This window comes from Schistocerca americana, chromosome 8, assembly GCF_021461395.2.
Source record: "Schistocerca americana isolate TAMUIC-IGC-003095 chromosome 8, iqSchAmer2.1, whole genome shotgun sequence".
Classification (NCBI taxonomy): Eukaryota; Metazoa; Arthropoda; class Insecta; order Orthoptera; family Acrididae; genus Schistocerca; species Schistocerca americana.
The window spans coordinates 33,383,869-33,401,639 of record NC_060126.1 but is presented as its reverse complement, the minus strand read 5'-3'; positions in this window follow the sequence as shown (position 1 = coordinate 33,401,639).

The following is a 17,771-nucleotide window of genomic DNA, read 5'->3' as shown; positions in this document are numbered from 1 at the left end:
CTCCACCGGTTTAAATAATCCTCATAGGAAAAAATGACACTAGGAAAAAAATGTTTGTTTTGATGTCCCCTACAACCTCCCAGAGTTTGTCGGTTTAAATACTTTTCACCCTGTACACACACACAGAGGAGCAAGGGATAACAGCTCTCCTCCCACAAAAAAAATCTTCACAATCCAACGCCCACCAGTTCACTGTCCGTTTGCGGAGGCCTACAGCGTGGTAGAAGCCAGCGCAGATAATCAGAAAGATGCTATCCTCAGCGCATCAACAAGTCCCTTGTCAGTCTACCTCTCACCCCATCCGCGGATACTGAAGCACAGTGGAGACTCGTTTATCTGGGGTAGATTAGATCGCAGTTCATTCGGGTTCTCCAAAATTCAGAAAACCGCTGGAAGAGTTGAATGACATGCGTTACATCTCATGAACACACACACTCGCTGCAAAAAGATAGGAGTTTAAGGAGATACGTCCCGGATATTCTGAAACAACCAGAGGTTGTAGAGAGTTTCAGAGGGAACATAAGGGAACGACTGACTACAACAGTGAAAAGAAATGCGCTTTGAGCGATGAAACAGCGAAGGAAGCAGAGGATCAAGTAGGTAAAAGGGCCAGTAGAAATCCTTGGGTAACACAAAAGATATTTAATTGATGAAAGGAGAAAATACAAAATGCAATAAATGAAGCAAGCGAAAGGTATAACACCCCAACGACCCCCTTAAAGTCAATTAAGACAGAATATCATAATATGAAGTAGGGAAGAGTTATCTTGGCAAATACGACGTCTTTGCCGATAAGCTAACACCAACAAGTTTTGATAACGACAACAACATTATACATCACTGAGTGTTTTTGTTATCAAAAGAGAAGGAAAAAACCTCAGGTTTAATTGATGGACAAATATCCAAGTGACAATTGCAATTAATATCTTGAAAGCTAAGTCCAAGGTGATGTTAGTCAGAGATAACTTTTATGTGGAAGAGAGTTGTAGGCGCAACGAAAAAATTCAATGCGCCTACAATACTGTTTCACAGAAGAAGTCGCTTGTTGGCTCTCGTCCTGTAAAGACGTGCGAGAACAATTCTTGTCTTAGTTATTGAGAGTACGGAACGCGACGAGATTGTTTTGCGTTCAGAAGTGTTTCTTGCGTGACGTGATTCACGAACTTCGCAAACTGATTTTCTAAGCAGAGACAGGAACTGATAGACGCGTTTAACCGTGCATAACGGCTTAATTGAACTTTACTGACGAAACTAGTGAATATTGGACTTGACTTTCAAATAGTTGGAACTAAAAGAAGAGTGGATAGTATATCAAAGGACTACACTCAATTAGGCTCGAGTAGGACACAATTACACGACTTCACGAAGATAATACAATTACGCTGAAGAGTCAAGTTGTCGTAATTGTCAAGAAACTTAATTTTAATAGAACTGGCTTTACCAACCAACTGCGTGTGCGTGTGGTGCGAAAGTCATAAAGCATTTAGTGGCCAAGGAACAATAAACTTTCAGTTTGGAACCGCGTGACCGCTACGGTCGCAGGTTCGAATCCTGCCTCGGGCATGGATGTGTGTGATGTCATTAGGTTGGTTAGGTTTAAGTAGTTCTAGGCTCTAGGGGACTGATGACCATAGATGTTAAGTCCCATAGTGCTCAGAGCCATTTGAACCATTTTTGAACAATAAACTGTTCGTTCCAAGTGAAATATCAAGCGTGGACTACATTATTATGTGATTTAATCAATGATAGTTAACCAACGACTGTTCAGCAGGGACAATTTAATCTGAATATCAATATACCTTCTTCATTAATTTAAAAGAGAACTTTTGAACTTTTTTTTTTTTTAACATTACGGCATAGGTTCGCTCAGATGTGATCTGTGGACCTCGCTTCATACAAGTTCAACAACTCCATAGCAACGAGCCAACAACGCACGAGAAGACTGATAATTACAATGTTTCCTCGCAATTGGTGGTGTGTGCGATGCGGATGAGATAAGATTTAACAACTACTGCATATCCGGGCAATGAATCATTCAAACTTAAATCAGAAGCATCCATCGTACGAGTTCGCATTTCTGTCTCCCGTTCACCAACGGGGGACCTACGTCATCGCGCATCGTGTCTCAACTCGACTGCGAGAGCTGTGGCAGCAGCAGCAGCAGCTCTACGGGGTCGACTGCATCAGCACGCGGTTTGAGTGCGGGGACGCCACAAAGGGAATTCAAGCATCTTAAAATGAGACAGACAGGGACTGCAAAATGGCTACGCAGGAGCACTAGGGGGAAGTAAGATACCGCCTACAGGAAAATTAAAGAGATCTTTGGACAAAAGAGAACCAACTGTATGAACATCAAGAGTTCTGGTGGAAAACCAGTCCTAAACAAAGAAGGGAAAGCACAGATGTGGAAGGAGCATACAGAGGGTCTATACAAGAGGGCAATGTTTTGGATCTGGAAGAGGACGTAGATGAAGATGAAATGGAAGATACGATACTGCGTGAAGAATTTGACAGAACACTGAAAGACCTAAGTCAAAACAAGCATCCGAGAGCCTTGGCAAAGGAAAGCCATGACCAAGCTCTTCCATCTGGCGAGAAATATGTATGAGATGGTCGAAATGCCCTCAGAATTGAAGACGACTGTAACAGATCCAGTTGCAAGGGAAGCAGGTGCTGATAAGTGTGAAAACTGCCGCACTATCAGTTTAATAAGTCACTGTTGCAAAATACTAACACGAATTCCTTACAGAAGAACGGAGAAAGTGGTAGAAGCCGATCTCGGGCAAGATCAGTTTGGATTCCGGTGAAACGTGGGAGCACGCGAGACAATAGTGATCCTTCGACTTCTCACGCAAGATAGATTTAGGAAATGCGAACCTACGCTCATAGCATTTGTAGAGAAAGCTTTTGACAATGTTGAGACGCGTGGGATTAGCAGAACGGTCTAGGGCGCTGCAGTCATGCACTGTGCGGCTGATCCCGGTGGATGTTCCGAGTCCTCCCTCGGGCATGGGTGTGTGTGTTTGTCCTTAGGATAATTTAGGTTAAGTAGTGTGTAAGCTTAAGGACTGATCACCTTAGCAGTTAAGTCCCATAAGATTTCACACACATTTGAAGATTTGACAACGTTGACTCGAATATTCTGTTTCAGATTCTAAAGGTGGTAGACGTAAAATACAAGGGGCGAAAGGCTATTTACAATTTGTACAGAAAAAACGTTGCAGTTATAAGAATCTAGGGGCATGAAAGGGAAGCAGTGGTTGAAAAGGTAGTGGGGTAATGTTGTAGCTATCCCCGATGTTATTGAATCTGTACACTGAACAAGCAGTTCAAACATCAAATGTGTATGAAATCTTATGCGACTTAACTGCTAAGGTCATCAGTCCCTAAGCTTACACACTACTTAAACTAAATTATCTTAAAGACAAACACACACACCCATGCCCGAAGGACGACTCGAACTTCCGCCGGGATCAGCCGCACAGTCCATGACTGCAGCACCTTAGACAAACAAGCAGTAATGGAAACCAAAGGAACATTGGTTTGTTCTCCACCCCCCCCCCCCCCCAACCCTCATTCACATAAAGTTGATGGGTCCCAAAAATAGCTCCATTTGGCCATACTATCCTTTGTTCTACGCACCCGACATCTTATTCTGTTGAGGGACTTGGACGATTTCCATTGCAGAAGGGCCTCGAAAGGTGGGATCCATGATGTGATATCTGCTGCTCTTCTGGTTATTCACGGGTTTTGTAGTGCCACTGACGGTGATGCACTGTCATTGACGGGAGTTTTTAGAAAGCTCCTCCTAGATCTTACACTGTTTATTGGAGGTTGGTGTCCACGCAGCGTTTTGTTCCACACTGCGTCTCTCTGTGTTCCGGTCAACTTCCTGTCTTATACCAGTCGAGGCTGTGGGGTTTGCCGGTAGACGTAGCCGTCAAGCAGGCTGATGTTATTCTGCACGTCTTGCTGAGGGCAACATCCACATGCCTGGCACGAACACATCTGTACCCAGCAGGGCAGGCGTATGCATCGGGCGAGTGTCGATGTTCTGAGCACCGTCGGTTCTGTACCCCAGCCACTCCCTGCGAGCTTCCTGATGACGTTACTGCGTTCAGGCAGCGCTTCCTAAACGTCAGCGCACGGTCCAGCGTGACCACCAGATATTTTCGATTATGATAGTGCTCCAGCTCCACGCCAGCCCACAAGAGTTTTTATTTTTTACTGGCATTTTTGTTTCGTAGATGAAAAGCTCATACTTGAGCTGTAGCTGCATTAAGTTTCAAGTAATCATTTTGGTATGATTCTGCGAGAGAGTGAAGCCTGTTTGTTAGCTGCCTGTCTACTGCTTAGAAATCTCTGGCTTGAGGTACAAGCTCCAGATACATAAATTATACATTTTTTCACGCGTATTTCTTGCGCTACACTTTCTTTGTTGCAGCTTCTATCCCTTCTTTGGACTTCCGGGACTCTTTCGGCCAAGCGGATTATAATTTCCAACCTTGTGAGGTGGCCTGCCAGTCTTCGTTCCGTCGAGATGTTCAGTCCATTTTCTTCTGCTGTCTTTTGTTTGTTACAGTCAGCATGTACAGTTCCTTCCTAATGCTGTGGTTTCTTGACCTGCCTACTATGGTACAGCCTTTCACAGCGCTAACAAATCCCATTTCAGCTGCCAGGATCGTACCTTATTCTCGTTCTTAAATATCTAACGATTCGCTTCTGTAAAATAATGTCAGGGTGTTATTTTTGTGTCTTGTTTCTAAAATACCAGTTTATCGTTCCACACAAGTTTGCAACCATTGCTACTTTGTTTACGTCTCTGTCATATTCGACCTTTGCGATTCCAACACCAAATTCGGCAGCAAAGTTTTTCAGCAACTCTTTTTTACTCACCCTCTGCAGTGGTCCTCATCCTTGACGTAATTTCGCACCCGCAACAAACGTGGGCAGTCCGGTACGGCAAAGCTCTAGGTTGACCTAGCTGATACCGCGGCACGTTCCAACTAAGGCGGTTCATTGAGTTTAAATTTAAAGATTGTCGTTGTCGGCTGTTGCCACTATTATTTCCGGAGTGTCAGACACAAACGTGGGCTGTCCGGTACGGCAAAGCTCTAGGATGACCTAGCTGATGCCGCGGCACGTTCCAACTAAGGCGGTTCACTGAGTTTAAATTTAAAGATTGTCGTTGTCGGCTGTTGCCACTGTTATTTCCGGAGTGTCAGACACTGTTAAGCTGCTGTGTTAAAAAAGAAGGACGTGTAGCAGCAGGAGATCCGGATTAACGAGGACCGGATATGAACGGCGTTCCACTGGACAGTGGACAACCTGCACTCGGCCGGGTAGATCACATAACTAATGAGGAGGTATCGAATAGAATCGGGGAGAAGAGGAGTTTGTGGCACAACTTGACTAGAAGAAGGGATCGGTTGGTAGGACATGTTCGGAGACATCGAGGGATCACCAATGTAGTATTGGAGGGCAGCGTGGAGGGTAAAAATCGTAGAGGGAGACCAAGAGATGAATTCACTAAGCAGATTCAGAAGGATGTAGGCTGCAGTAGGTACTGAGACATGAAGAGGCTTGCACAGGATAAAGTAGCATGGAGACCTGCATCAAACCAGTCTCAGGACTCAAGACCACAACAACAACAACAACGGATTCGGACCTCTTAATTCTCATTCCACATAGCAAAAACCTGGAGGGTGAGCACGGTCACATTTTAAAACAACACAATCTTTGAGGAATTGCTTACGATTTGGGTGCATGCGACCGCGTTTCCCCACATTAGTCCTAGCTTTGAGCGCGTCCACCGGCGCCCTGAGGGATTTCCTTTAGAAAATTGTCGGGGGTCACCCCGCCAGCTTATCGTCGACGGACTACATGTACGCGTCGGGGAAAATAATACGACTCGACCCTAATGTGCGGGGTTTACGAATTGTTTGTCCGGGGTCGACAATTTAAGCGATGGTACGCCTACGTATGTCATGAACCCCTAATGTAATTATGGAAAGAAACTGTTTTTTATAACTGTCTGCAAAATATCTCCTCAGCACAGAGAACTTCAATGAAATCACCCGACAAGTTGCGGCACATCTGGTGCATCGTTAAATGTTAGTCACCTAGCTTGTTTATCGTATGGGTTGGGTTGGGTTGGGTACGTTGGGGTTGTTTTTGGGGGAGGAGACCAGATAGCGAGGTCATCGGTCTCATCGGATTAGGGAAAGATGGGGAAGGAAGTCGGCCGTGCCCTTTCAAAGGAAACATCCCGACATTTGCCTGGAGCGATTTAGGGAAATCACGGAAAACCTAAATCAGAATGGCCGAACTCGGGATTGAATCGTCGTCCTCCCGAATGCGATTTCAGTGTGCTAACCACTGCGCCACCTCACTCGGTGTTTACCGTATGAACGTTAATTCGCCATGATGTTAAAACTCATTTAACGTAGAGTCAGAGTAATAAACGTTGCATTTTGTGCTTTTAGGATCAGAATACCTTTGACTGGGACAGTGTGCATTCCCTCAGCAGGGCATCGGAACGGACTGAAAGACAGGTGAGTTCATCTAACGAAATGAGTTTCGCGACTGATGTTCCTCCCCCTCACACACACACACACACACACACACACACACACACACACACACACACAGACATACTCTCTGGTGGCGCTTGGACGTTCAGTGGCTCCATCGCATAACTGGACCACACTAAGCGACGTGTCGCCCTGCGGAAGAACAGAACAACGTTCAAAATCCCCGTCTGGCCATCCAGACTTAAGTCTTCCGTCATTTCCATAAATCGCTCCAGGCAAATGTCGGGGTGATTCGTTCGGAACGGGGAAGGCCTATTTCCTTCCCCATCCTTCCCTACAGAAAGTTTTGTGCTCTTTCTCTACATGAGTCGTAGTCAATGAGACGTTAAACTCTACATTTTCGTCCCTTCGTTCCTGTTTCGGCCAGCTGCAGACGAAAAGGCCGTACGGCGTACAGACGACTGACGATGACGACAGAGGCAGTTGTTGAAAACTCGAGTACACAAACAAATGTGACGCGTCAAGAAAACCGAGAACCAGTCATCCTGGGGATCAGTCTCAAATCCTCAAATTGGTGGTAAGTTCGTATGGGAACAAACTGCTGAGGTCATAGGTCCCTAAGCTTACACACACTTCTTAACCTAACTTTAACTTACGCTAAGGACGAGACACACACACACACACACACACACACACACACACACACACACACACACACACACATGCCCGAGGGAGGAGTCGAACCTCTGACGGGGGGAGCCGCGCGAACCGTTTCAAGGTGCCCCTGTCCGCGCGGCGGTAGTCAACCTTTCCACCTCCATCCAGGTGAGGTACTGAGGGAGACAAGTGGAGGGACGAAGGGGTTGGCTCAGTACTAAACTGTAGCCCTCGCCCCTTCAAATGCATTATTAAAAAAAAAAAAAAAATCAAACGGCACACCGCGAGGGAATAATCCGTATGGGACTGGATTTGGAGACGAGATGTACATGCACAGACAAACAAATGGCTACAATTTCAGCTTCACATATTGAACAAGTCAATAACACGTTGGTCCACCTCTGCTCCTTATGCACGTAATTATTCGGCTTCGCACAGATTAACAGAATTGTTGCATGTTCTCCTGAGGGATATCAGTCCAAATTCTGTCCAACTGGCGCGTTAAATCGTCAAAATCCCAAGCTAGTTCGAAAGTCCTGCCCACAATTGTCCAAAAGTTCCCCACTGCGGAGAGATCGAGCGACCTCGCTTACCAAGGTAGGATTTGGTAAGCGCGAAGGCAAACAGTGGGAAATCCCCGCCCTGTGCGGGCGCACTTGATCTTGCTGAAATGTAAGCTCAGGATGGCTTTGTTGAAGGACAACAAAACGGGCCTCAGAATATCGTCGACGCATGGCTGTGCTGTGAGCGTTCCGCGTGTGGCAACCAAAGTTGTACTGCCTTGAAAAGAAATGGCACTCCAGACCATCAGTGCTATTTGGAGGTCGACAATCAGGTTGGTATCTCACAGCTGTCTGGGGCATGTCCAAACACGTCTCCACTTGTCACAGGGACTGAGTTAAAAGCGAGACTCGTCACTAACGACAGTTCTAGACCAGCCAATGAGATTCCACCCTTACAGCACTGCGGTACGTCGACGAAATTCTACGCCCCTCGTCTTCGTGCTTTCCAAATACTGCCCTGGCCAGCAAGATCGCGGGATCTTTCCCCCACTGAGAACGTTTGAACCATTACTGGCAGCGCCCTCCAACCACCTCGGGATTTTGACGATCTAACTCGACGGTTGGCAAGAATTTGGCACGATATTCTTCAGGAGGGCATCCGACAACTCTACCAATCAATGCCAAGCTGAGCAACTTGCTTGTGTAAGGGCCAGACGTGGACCAACGCATTACAGACTTGCTCAATTTGAGTAGCTGTTCTCTGAAAAAAAAAAAAATCATCCAATTTTTGTGAAATTGTAGTAATTTGTTTATCTCTACATGTACATGACCTCTACCGATTTCCATCGAATTGGGGTGAGCCAGATCGCTGGTCGATCGTCAGCGACCGGCATGTTATCTTTGGCGCGTCCCGGGCATGAGCGTCTTTGCGTTTTCGGCTGGGGCGCGCAGGACGGCGAGAGGCAGTCAGTCTCCGCCTAGAAAGGGGAAAGATTTGGAATTCCTTAATGCTGTAATGTAAACATATAACAAAAAACTGTTCTTTCAGAATAAGCGCCTGCTACTTTGGGACATTGCAGTTCAAACAGGAGTGACGTAATGTTTGTTAATCGTCAAATGAAGTGTATTTAATATCTTGCTGTTTTCTGGGGCACGCAGCTGTGTTATTGAACTCATTTTGAAGTGTTCTGTAAGGTGAAAGACTGCTCCCCACTTCAGTGTATTCTTTTGAGTAGTATTGTAAGGTTTTTTCGGATATTTGTCAGTGGGGTGTATTGATTCAATTTTGTTTTCCTCTTTCTTTTGAATTACGGTGAATTGTTTAGTTTATCTGGTTATTGGCTTAACTCGCACTTCACGCAGTAAATCAGCTCATTTTGAAATTTTTCTTTTATTCCTGTTTAATGTCAGACAGATTCAAATGTAACTTCATTTATGTTATTTGAAATAAATGTGTTGGATTGACCTTAATGAATTATGTGCAATCGAAGTTAAGGGACCCAGTCCTTCATTAGTGCTTCACAGTGCCGTCTGGTTCGGGTTGTGAGCCCTGTGCTCGGACCAGGGGCAATTTCTTCGTGGTGCGTCTTTTTGTGTCTTAGAGTCATGCTGTCATGTCTGACAAGCCGCAGATGGCTACAATTTTGAAAATAATCGGAATATTTTACTATTGTATTACAATGTTGTCTGTACTTTGTCGATGTGCTGGCGTAAGCTGTCGCCAGCACACCGGTCGGCAAGGACGCAGCGCGAACACCGATTAGCAGGTGCTGGATCAAGCGCGCCTATCACGAGAGAGGCCAGGGACACACCCACAAGCAACAGGCCGCCAACGCCCTGTCGACAGCAAGTGTTAAGGGCGCCGTCGCTGACCGGAGGGCCTCAGACACTAGCTGAGTCGCCGGCCGGTGTGGCCGAGCGGTTCTAGGCGCTTTAGTCTGGAACCGCGCGACTGCTACGGTCGCAGGTTCGAATCCTGCCTCGGGCATGGATGTGCGTGATGTCCTTAGGTTAGTTAGGCTTAAGTAGTTCTAAGTTCTAGGGGACTGATGACCTCAGTTCGGTCCCATAGTGTTCAGAACCATTTCAATCAGCTCAGTCACTAACTCGATCTCCACTTTATCATCTGTCACAGAGTGAGCTTAGACTACGACAATACATAGCAATCACGGCAGTGTTTACAGCGGGACTTGTACTTCACCAGCAGTGAGGCTAACGCGCACAATTATTGGAGAGCTTATACGACAAAACATCGACTATATTAAAGTTAATTCCACCAATAACCACCTCCTCTCCCGTGCTTCCTAAGACTCTACAGATGACACCGCTCCAGCACAACTTCCATGAAATCGCAGTTTAGATGAATACATCATCTGAAAGGGAATTTTTCCAAAAATTTGAGATCCGCATGTGTCGTGCAAACTTTTTAAGAACTGAAGTAGTAGCAAACTGTCACAACTTCGTACTTTATACGCTATGAAATCAATGTATGGGCTCAGCGTTATCAACATTTCACGTAGCTGGAAGATCGTGATCACAGCTCTACAGACCACAGGTACGCGAGCACACGAACGGGCAAAACGCTGTCTCTTTCTGCCGTTTCCACCTATGCTAGAGAAAGTCGCTATTTCTATCGAGCAGAGCCGCTTTCCCCTTGTGTCGTGCCTTCCCTCGGTTCCCTGTGGCCAGTGTCTTATCACCTACTGGCTTTTGCTAGCCATAATACTCTCCGCAGTGGTTCAGACCGCAAACTAGTCCTTGTCGGCCAACAGCTAAATGCAGGAAGATCTGCAGCGGATAGACACTTGGTGCAGGGAGTGGCAACTGACCCTTAACCTAGACAAATGTAATGTACTGCGAATACACAGAAAGAAGGATCCTTTATTGTATGATTATATGATAGCGGAACAAACACTGGTCGCAGTTACTTCTGCAAAATATCTGTGACTATGCACTGGGAGATGAAGAAGCCTGCACAGGATAGAGTAGCATGGAGAGCTGCATCAAACCAGTCTCAGGACTGAAGAACACAACAACAACAACAACATTCGTACGGAACGATTTGAACTGCAATGATCATATAAAATTAATTGTTGGTAAGACGGGTCCAGGTTGAAATTCGTTGGGAGAGTCCTTAAAAATTTAGTCCATCAACAAAGGAGGTGGCCTACAAAACACTCGTTTGACCCATACTTGAGTATTGCTCACCAGTATGGGATCCGTACCAGGTCGAGTTGACAGAGGAGATAGAGAAGATCCAAAGAAGAGCGGCGCGTTTCGTCACAGGGTTATTTGGTAAGCGTGATAGCGTTACGGAGATGTTTGGCAAACTCAAGTGGCAGACTCTGCAAGAGAGGCGCTCTGTATCGCGGTGTAGCTTGCTGTCCAGCTTTCGAGAGGGTGCGTTTCTGGATGAGGTATCGAATATATTGCTTCCCCCTACTCATACCTCCCGAGGAGATCACGAATGTAAAATTAGAGAGATTCGAGCGCGCACGGAGGCTTTCCGACAGTCGTTCTTCCTGCGAACCATACGCGACTGGAACAGGAAAGGGAGGTAATGACAGTGGCACGTAAAGTGCCCTCCGCCACACACCGTTGGGTGGCTTGCGGAGTATAACTGTAGATGTATATGTAGATGTCAGGAGCGCAGGCGAAAAGTATCCTCTTTTAAACGAATTTTTTTTTAATTTGTTGCCATTTTCGAGAGACAGTTCTCACGATACTGGGCTTCCCGCCTAGAGATGGGTAGTTTGCGAACGAACGGGTGTAAAGGAACGGTTCAACAAGATGAACGAAAGGACCGAGGAACGAATTCCAAGGAACGATCGGTTCATAATTCATTTCGGTCGCGGCGGTCTACTTATAGTTCCCGGGAACGAGGAACGATCGGTTCATAGTTCACTAGCTCACTTCGGTCGCGGCGGTCACTTCGGCAGTTCTCGTTCCAGCCTCGGTCGCGTGCTCGCCTCAGTCTCGGTCTCCCTCGGCCGCACTCGTCGTTCTTCGCATGACCACCTGTCTCAGTTCCACTGCCGACTGCTCCTAGCTAGTTCAGTATCCAGTTGTTCGTTTCGTTCACTGCGCTCGCCCATTTTACATGTGTTCCAATCTGTTCTTGCACTTGGGTCTGGCTATTCAGTGTCCACGACCAGAATCAAAAAGTATTTTATAGTTACGTAAATTACATAAAAATTACGTTCTATGTAATAGGTAAGTATTTTCAGGTAACAAAAGGGCATATCAGCTCACTTCATTATATCGATGAACAGCAGAAGACATACTTATAACAAGGCAAGTGTTTTTTTTTTTCCTATTCGTATATTTTTTGGTTTCATCGACTTGATTTAGCAACTAACTTTCCATAATTTTTAGTGTAAGAAAATTCATATAAAACGATTTTCGTGTAACTTTCATATACAAAACATTACATTTAGGAAGGCCTATGAACTCAGAGACAACGTGAAGTATATATAGGGTGTAGACGATTATTGTTTACAACGTAGCATAGCTATGTAGTGGAAGTCGAAACGAAGAATCTTATACAAGACACTTGTGGTCTATTAAGTTGGGAAACAGCCACCAACAGGTTTACAAGACTACATGAGCTATAGCCCATGCGCGTCGCGTGAGATTTTCATGTTCTCTTCTACAGGTCTTTACACATCGTCATCCATTGTTTCGCAATTGTTGCTCGCATTAGCTTGTTATTTCTTCACTGCCTAATTATTATATGTTTGTCTGTTTGTTGTATCTGCTCGTAACGGGCAACACATCGTAATTGGGGAGCAGTTTGTACTCGGGGCCGGTTTTTCGTGCGCCACCCAATATTATTTCCCTGCGATCAGTCACACAACGCTACAGTTGGCTAAACGAGAGGTTCTGTAGAATCACAGAAATTACTTCTAAAAGTGTATACGAATTCTGTAATGAATAAAAACTGTATTCTCCAGAGGGGAGGCAAGTGCCCCCTCCTGGTGCCCTCCATCTACATCTACATTTATACTCCGCAAGCCACCCAACGGTGTGTGGCGGAGGGCACTTTACGTGCCACTGTCATTACCTCCCTTTTCTGTTCCAGTCGCGTATGGTTCGCGGGAAGAACGACTGTCTGAAAGCCTCCGTGCGCGCTCGAATCTAATTTTACATTCGTGATCTCCTCGGGAGGTATAAGTAGGGGGAAGCAATATATTCGATACCTCATCCAGAAACGCACCCTCTTGAAAGCTGGACAGCAAGCTACACCGCGATGCAGAGCGCTTCTCTTGCAGAGACTGCCATTTGAGTTTGCTAAACATCTCCGTAACGCTATCACGGTTACCAAATAACCCTGTGACGAAACGCGCCGCTCTTCTTTGGATCTTCTCTATCTCCTCTGTCAACCCTACCTGGTACGGATCCCACACTGATGGAGCAATACTCAAGTATAGGTCGAACGAGTATTTTGTAAGCCACCTCCTTTGTTGATGGGCTACATTTTCTAAGGACTCTCCCAATGAATCTCAATCTGGTACCCGCCTTACCAACAATTAATTTTATATGATCATTCCACTTCAAATCGTTCCACACGCATACTCCCAGATATTTTACAGAAGTAAACGCTACCAGTGTTTGTTCCACTATCATATAATCATACAATAAAGGATCCTTCTTTCTATGTATTCGCAATACATTACATTTGTCTATGTTAAGGGTCAGTTGCCACTCCCTGCACCAAGTGCTAACCGTTGCAGATCTTCCTGCATTTCGCTGCAATTTTCTAATGCTGCAACTTCTCTGTATACTACAGCATCATCCGACACTATCTACTTGGTCATTTATATATATATTGTGAAAAGCAATGGTCCCATAACACTCCCCTGTGGCACGCCAGAGCTTACTTTAACGTCTGTAGATGTCTCTCCATTGAGAACAACATGTTGTGTTCTGTTTGCTAAAAACTCTTCAATCCAGCCACACAGTTGGTCTGATATTCCGTAGGCTCCTACTTTGTCCTTCAGTCACCTACACTACTAGTTTTCAGTTTTTCATAAGAACCATATACCAGGCACAAATGAACGGTGAACGAGTAAAAATGAACGGTTCCCAAAAAAGAACGATCAGCAGTGAACTAGTTCCCAAGGATGAACGAGTTTGCCCATCTCTATTCCCGACAGCTTTAAACGGTTGCCTGCACCTAGTATTTGCGCAGGCTGTGTGGGAATACAGCGAGGAGTGAATGGCGCGAATGGTGGTTCGCGCCATAGCCACCCCACTCGCTCAGGGCCGGCCACACGTTGCAGGCGGCAGGTCGAGTCCCCCCCAACCTCCCAGCACAGCAAGCACGCTCCGCTGCCCCCCCCCCCCCCCCCCCCCTTCGCAGTAATCCGGCGCCGGCGGATACCTCTGTAAGACTGCAGCAGCAGGCGGCGTCGGCCTACCTCCACAAAGCGCCCCCCCCCCCCCCCCCCACCAACCACACCCGGCACGGTGCTAATTAAGAGGCCTCGCGCGCCTTTGAGGCGAGGCGAATTCACAGGCGGCAGATGGCGCCACCGCGGAACCTGCGCCTGCCTCTGATTTCCTTTCAGATCGTCGCAGCCGCGTTTCTCCTTTTAATTACGTACAGCCCTCCCTGCCACCGAAAGAAGCACCGAGGCTGTAATCCGCTAATCAAAGCTGCGCGGTCGTTCTCACCAGAATGTGAAGAAAAATTTGAGGAGAACCTTTCCACTCCGATTCCGTCTTCTGTTCGAGTCGCGGGCTCGAAAATCTCATACTTCAAGAGAAACAGTGAAAGATCCCTCACGTCCGGACTCAGCAAAAAACTGATCACGAGAAATGCCACAAATTGACACCGACATAAATTGCAGCTATCGCAGCTGAAGACACGTGCATCTTTCAATAGCTCTTGCTGGGTAGTACATCTACATCTAACATCTACATGGATACTCTGCAAATCACATTTAAGTGCCTGGCAGAGGGTTCATCGAACCACCTTCACAGTTCTCAATTATTCCAATGTCGTATAGCGCGCGGGAAGAATGAACACCTATATCTTCCCGTACGAGCTCTGATTTCCCTTATTTTATCTTGGTGCCGGCCGGTGTGGCCGAGCGGTTCTTGGCGCTTCAGTCCGGAACCGCGCGACCGCTACGGTCGCAGGTTCGAATCCTGCCTCGGGCATGGATGTGTGTGTGATGTCCTTAGGCTAGTTAGGTTTAATTAGTTCTTAGTTCTAGGCGACTGATGACCGCAGAAGTTAAGTCGCATAGTGCTCAGAGCGATTTAAACCATTTTTTCGTTTCTCGCTGTCATTAACCACACGAACAACTACTTGCTAAGGAACCTCTTTCATTGATCGAGTATACTCAGTGCAGATTGTATTAGGCTATTGCTGACGACTCTCGTATTAAAATTGTATTTCGTATACCTAGGATGCAAACAACAACGGTGCATTTAAAACCGATTCCCTCGTGGGATACGGGAATCGACCATGGGTCAGACTTTCCCAGGCAGCGACGCCGACATTTTGTGTGAGCCGAGACGATGACGTATTCTTCGGCTGCAAAGGTGAAGTAAACCTGCCAGACATGTCGTATATAAGTTACCGGCATCTCTGTGACGGCAAAATGACATACGTCGCCTAATCACACGGTATAAAAGGACAATCACTGTACACTCCCGAGAGTCGGTTGTCTGCTCCTTACGAAGAACATTGAAGCATAAAGGCATCTAGTACCTCACGAAGGCTGTTTGGAAAGTTCCAAATCCGGTTTCGAAGGCAGAATACGCTAACGCTCTACACATTCCGTCCGTAGAAGCCGTAAGAAAGAGAAAGAGGACTAGCGACCCTTGTTACTGCGTCACAAGAAGGCATTCATCCCGCGCTCCACCCATTAATGGAATGGAAAACGAACTAATCTATGGTTTTGTAAAAGGAAGTTAATGGAACGACAGAGATTCATGGAAACTGCACCACGGACAACGCCAGGTATTCTGAAACCGATATAATTAATAGCATCTCCTGACAAACAGTTTACAATAACACTGACAGTTTCGATGGAATATAAGGCAGCAAGGAAGCATTCTCAATTCAGATATTCAACATGTATTGTGTGAAATATTTGAAACGTCAGACGAAATTCTGCAGATCTATGAAACTTCTTTGGATCACAGCCCGTGCAGAAAACGCGGAAATGGCGACATCTTCATTTGTATATCGCAGAAATCACGCCACCTGATGGTGATCGTTGTTTCTCAAGACCGGTAATGCTCTAAATAAACTGCATCAAAGTGACCTCACGTTCATTCAACATTCATGCTCATCTCATAACATCCATTATGAATTACCCAGTATGAAAACCGATTTGAAACAGTATCACTCATTTCAAAATGTTACCGGTTTCTCAATAAAAACACACACACGTGCTGATCAGCGGATGCTGGGATCAGTTGTGACACAAATGCACTCTAAGACGAAACAAGAAAACGACGCATCATGATGGAATTATCCGAATGGGACAGAAATCCGTAAATGTGATGTACAGACAACCACTTGGTTATAACTTCAGGAAAACTGGATGATTTACTCAAAGGGGAAGAGCTTCACAAATTGAGCAAGGCAATAACGCATTGGTCCACCTCTGGTCCTCATGCAATAAGATATTCGGCCTGGCACTGAATTGATGGAATTGGTGGATATCCCCCCGATGGACATAGTGCCAAATCCTGTCCAATTGGTGCGTTAAATCGTCAAAATCGCTAGATGATCTGGCCTGGCAACGGAAGACAGCAAAACGAGAGCTGAAATTTTAAATTTAGCATTTGACAAGTCTTTCACGCAGGAGGATCGTACAAACATACCGCCGTTTGAGTCTCGTACAGATTCCCGTATGGAGGACACAGTGATAGACATGCCTGTGGTTGTAAAGCAGCTGAATGGGTTGAAAATAAATAAATCGCCAGGTCCTGATGGTATCTTGCATTTATCGCGAATCTCTAGCCCAACGTAAAGTCCCGAGCGACTGGAAAAAAGCGCAGGTGACACCTGTATATAAGAAGGGTAGAAGGACGGATCCTCAAAATTACAGACCAATATCCTTAACCGGTTTGTTGCAGGATTCTCGAACATATTCTCAGTTCGAATATAATGAATTTCTTTGAGACAGAGAAGTTGTTGTGCATGCATCAGCACGGCTTTAGAAAGCATCGCTCTGCATGCCATAATCATTGACTTCCGGAAAGCGTTTGACTCGGTGCCCCACTGCAGACTCCTAACTAAGGTACGAGCATATGGGATTGCTTCCCAAATATGTGAGTGGCTCGAAGAGTTCTTAAGTAATAGGGCCCAGCACGTTGTCCTCGATGGTGAGTGTTCATCGGAGGTGAGGGTACCATCTGGAGTGCCCCAGGGAAGTGTGGTAGGTCCGCTGTTGTTTTCTATCTACATAAATGATCTTTTGGATAGGGTGGATAGCAATGTGCGGCTGTTTGCTGATGATGCTGTTGTGTACGGGAGGTGTCGTCGTTGCGTGATGACTTGCACAGGATTTGTGATTGGTGTAAAGAATGGCAGGTAACTCTAAATATAGATAAATGTAAATTAATGCAGATGAATAGGAAAAAGAATCCCGTAATGTTTGAATATTCCATTAGTAGTGTAGCGCTTGACACAGTCACGTCGATTAAATATTCGGGCGTAACATTGCAGAGCGTTATGAAGTGGGACAAGCATGTAATGGCAGTTTTGGGGAAGGCTGATAGTCGTCTTCGGTTCATTGGTAGAATTTTGGGAAGCTGTGGTTCATCTGTAAAAGAGACCGCTTATAAAACACTAATACGACCTATTCTTGAGTACTGCTCGAGCGTTTGGGATCTCTATCAGGTCGGATTGATGGAGGACATAAAAGCAACTCAGAGGCGGGCTGCTAGATGTAGGTTTGATCATCACGCGAGTTTTACGGAAATGCTTCTGGAACTCGGGTAGGTATCTGTAGAGGAAAGGAGGCGTTCTTTTCGTGAATCGCTCCTGAGGAAATTTAGAGAACCAGCATTTGAGGCTGACTGCAGTACAATTGTACTGCCGCCAAGTTACATT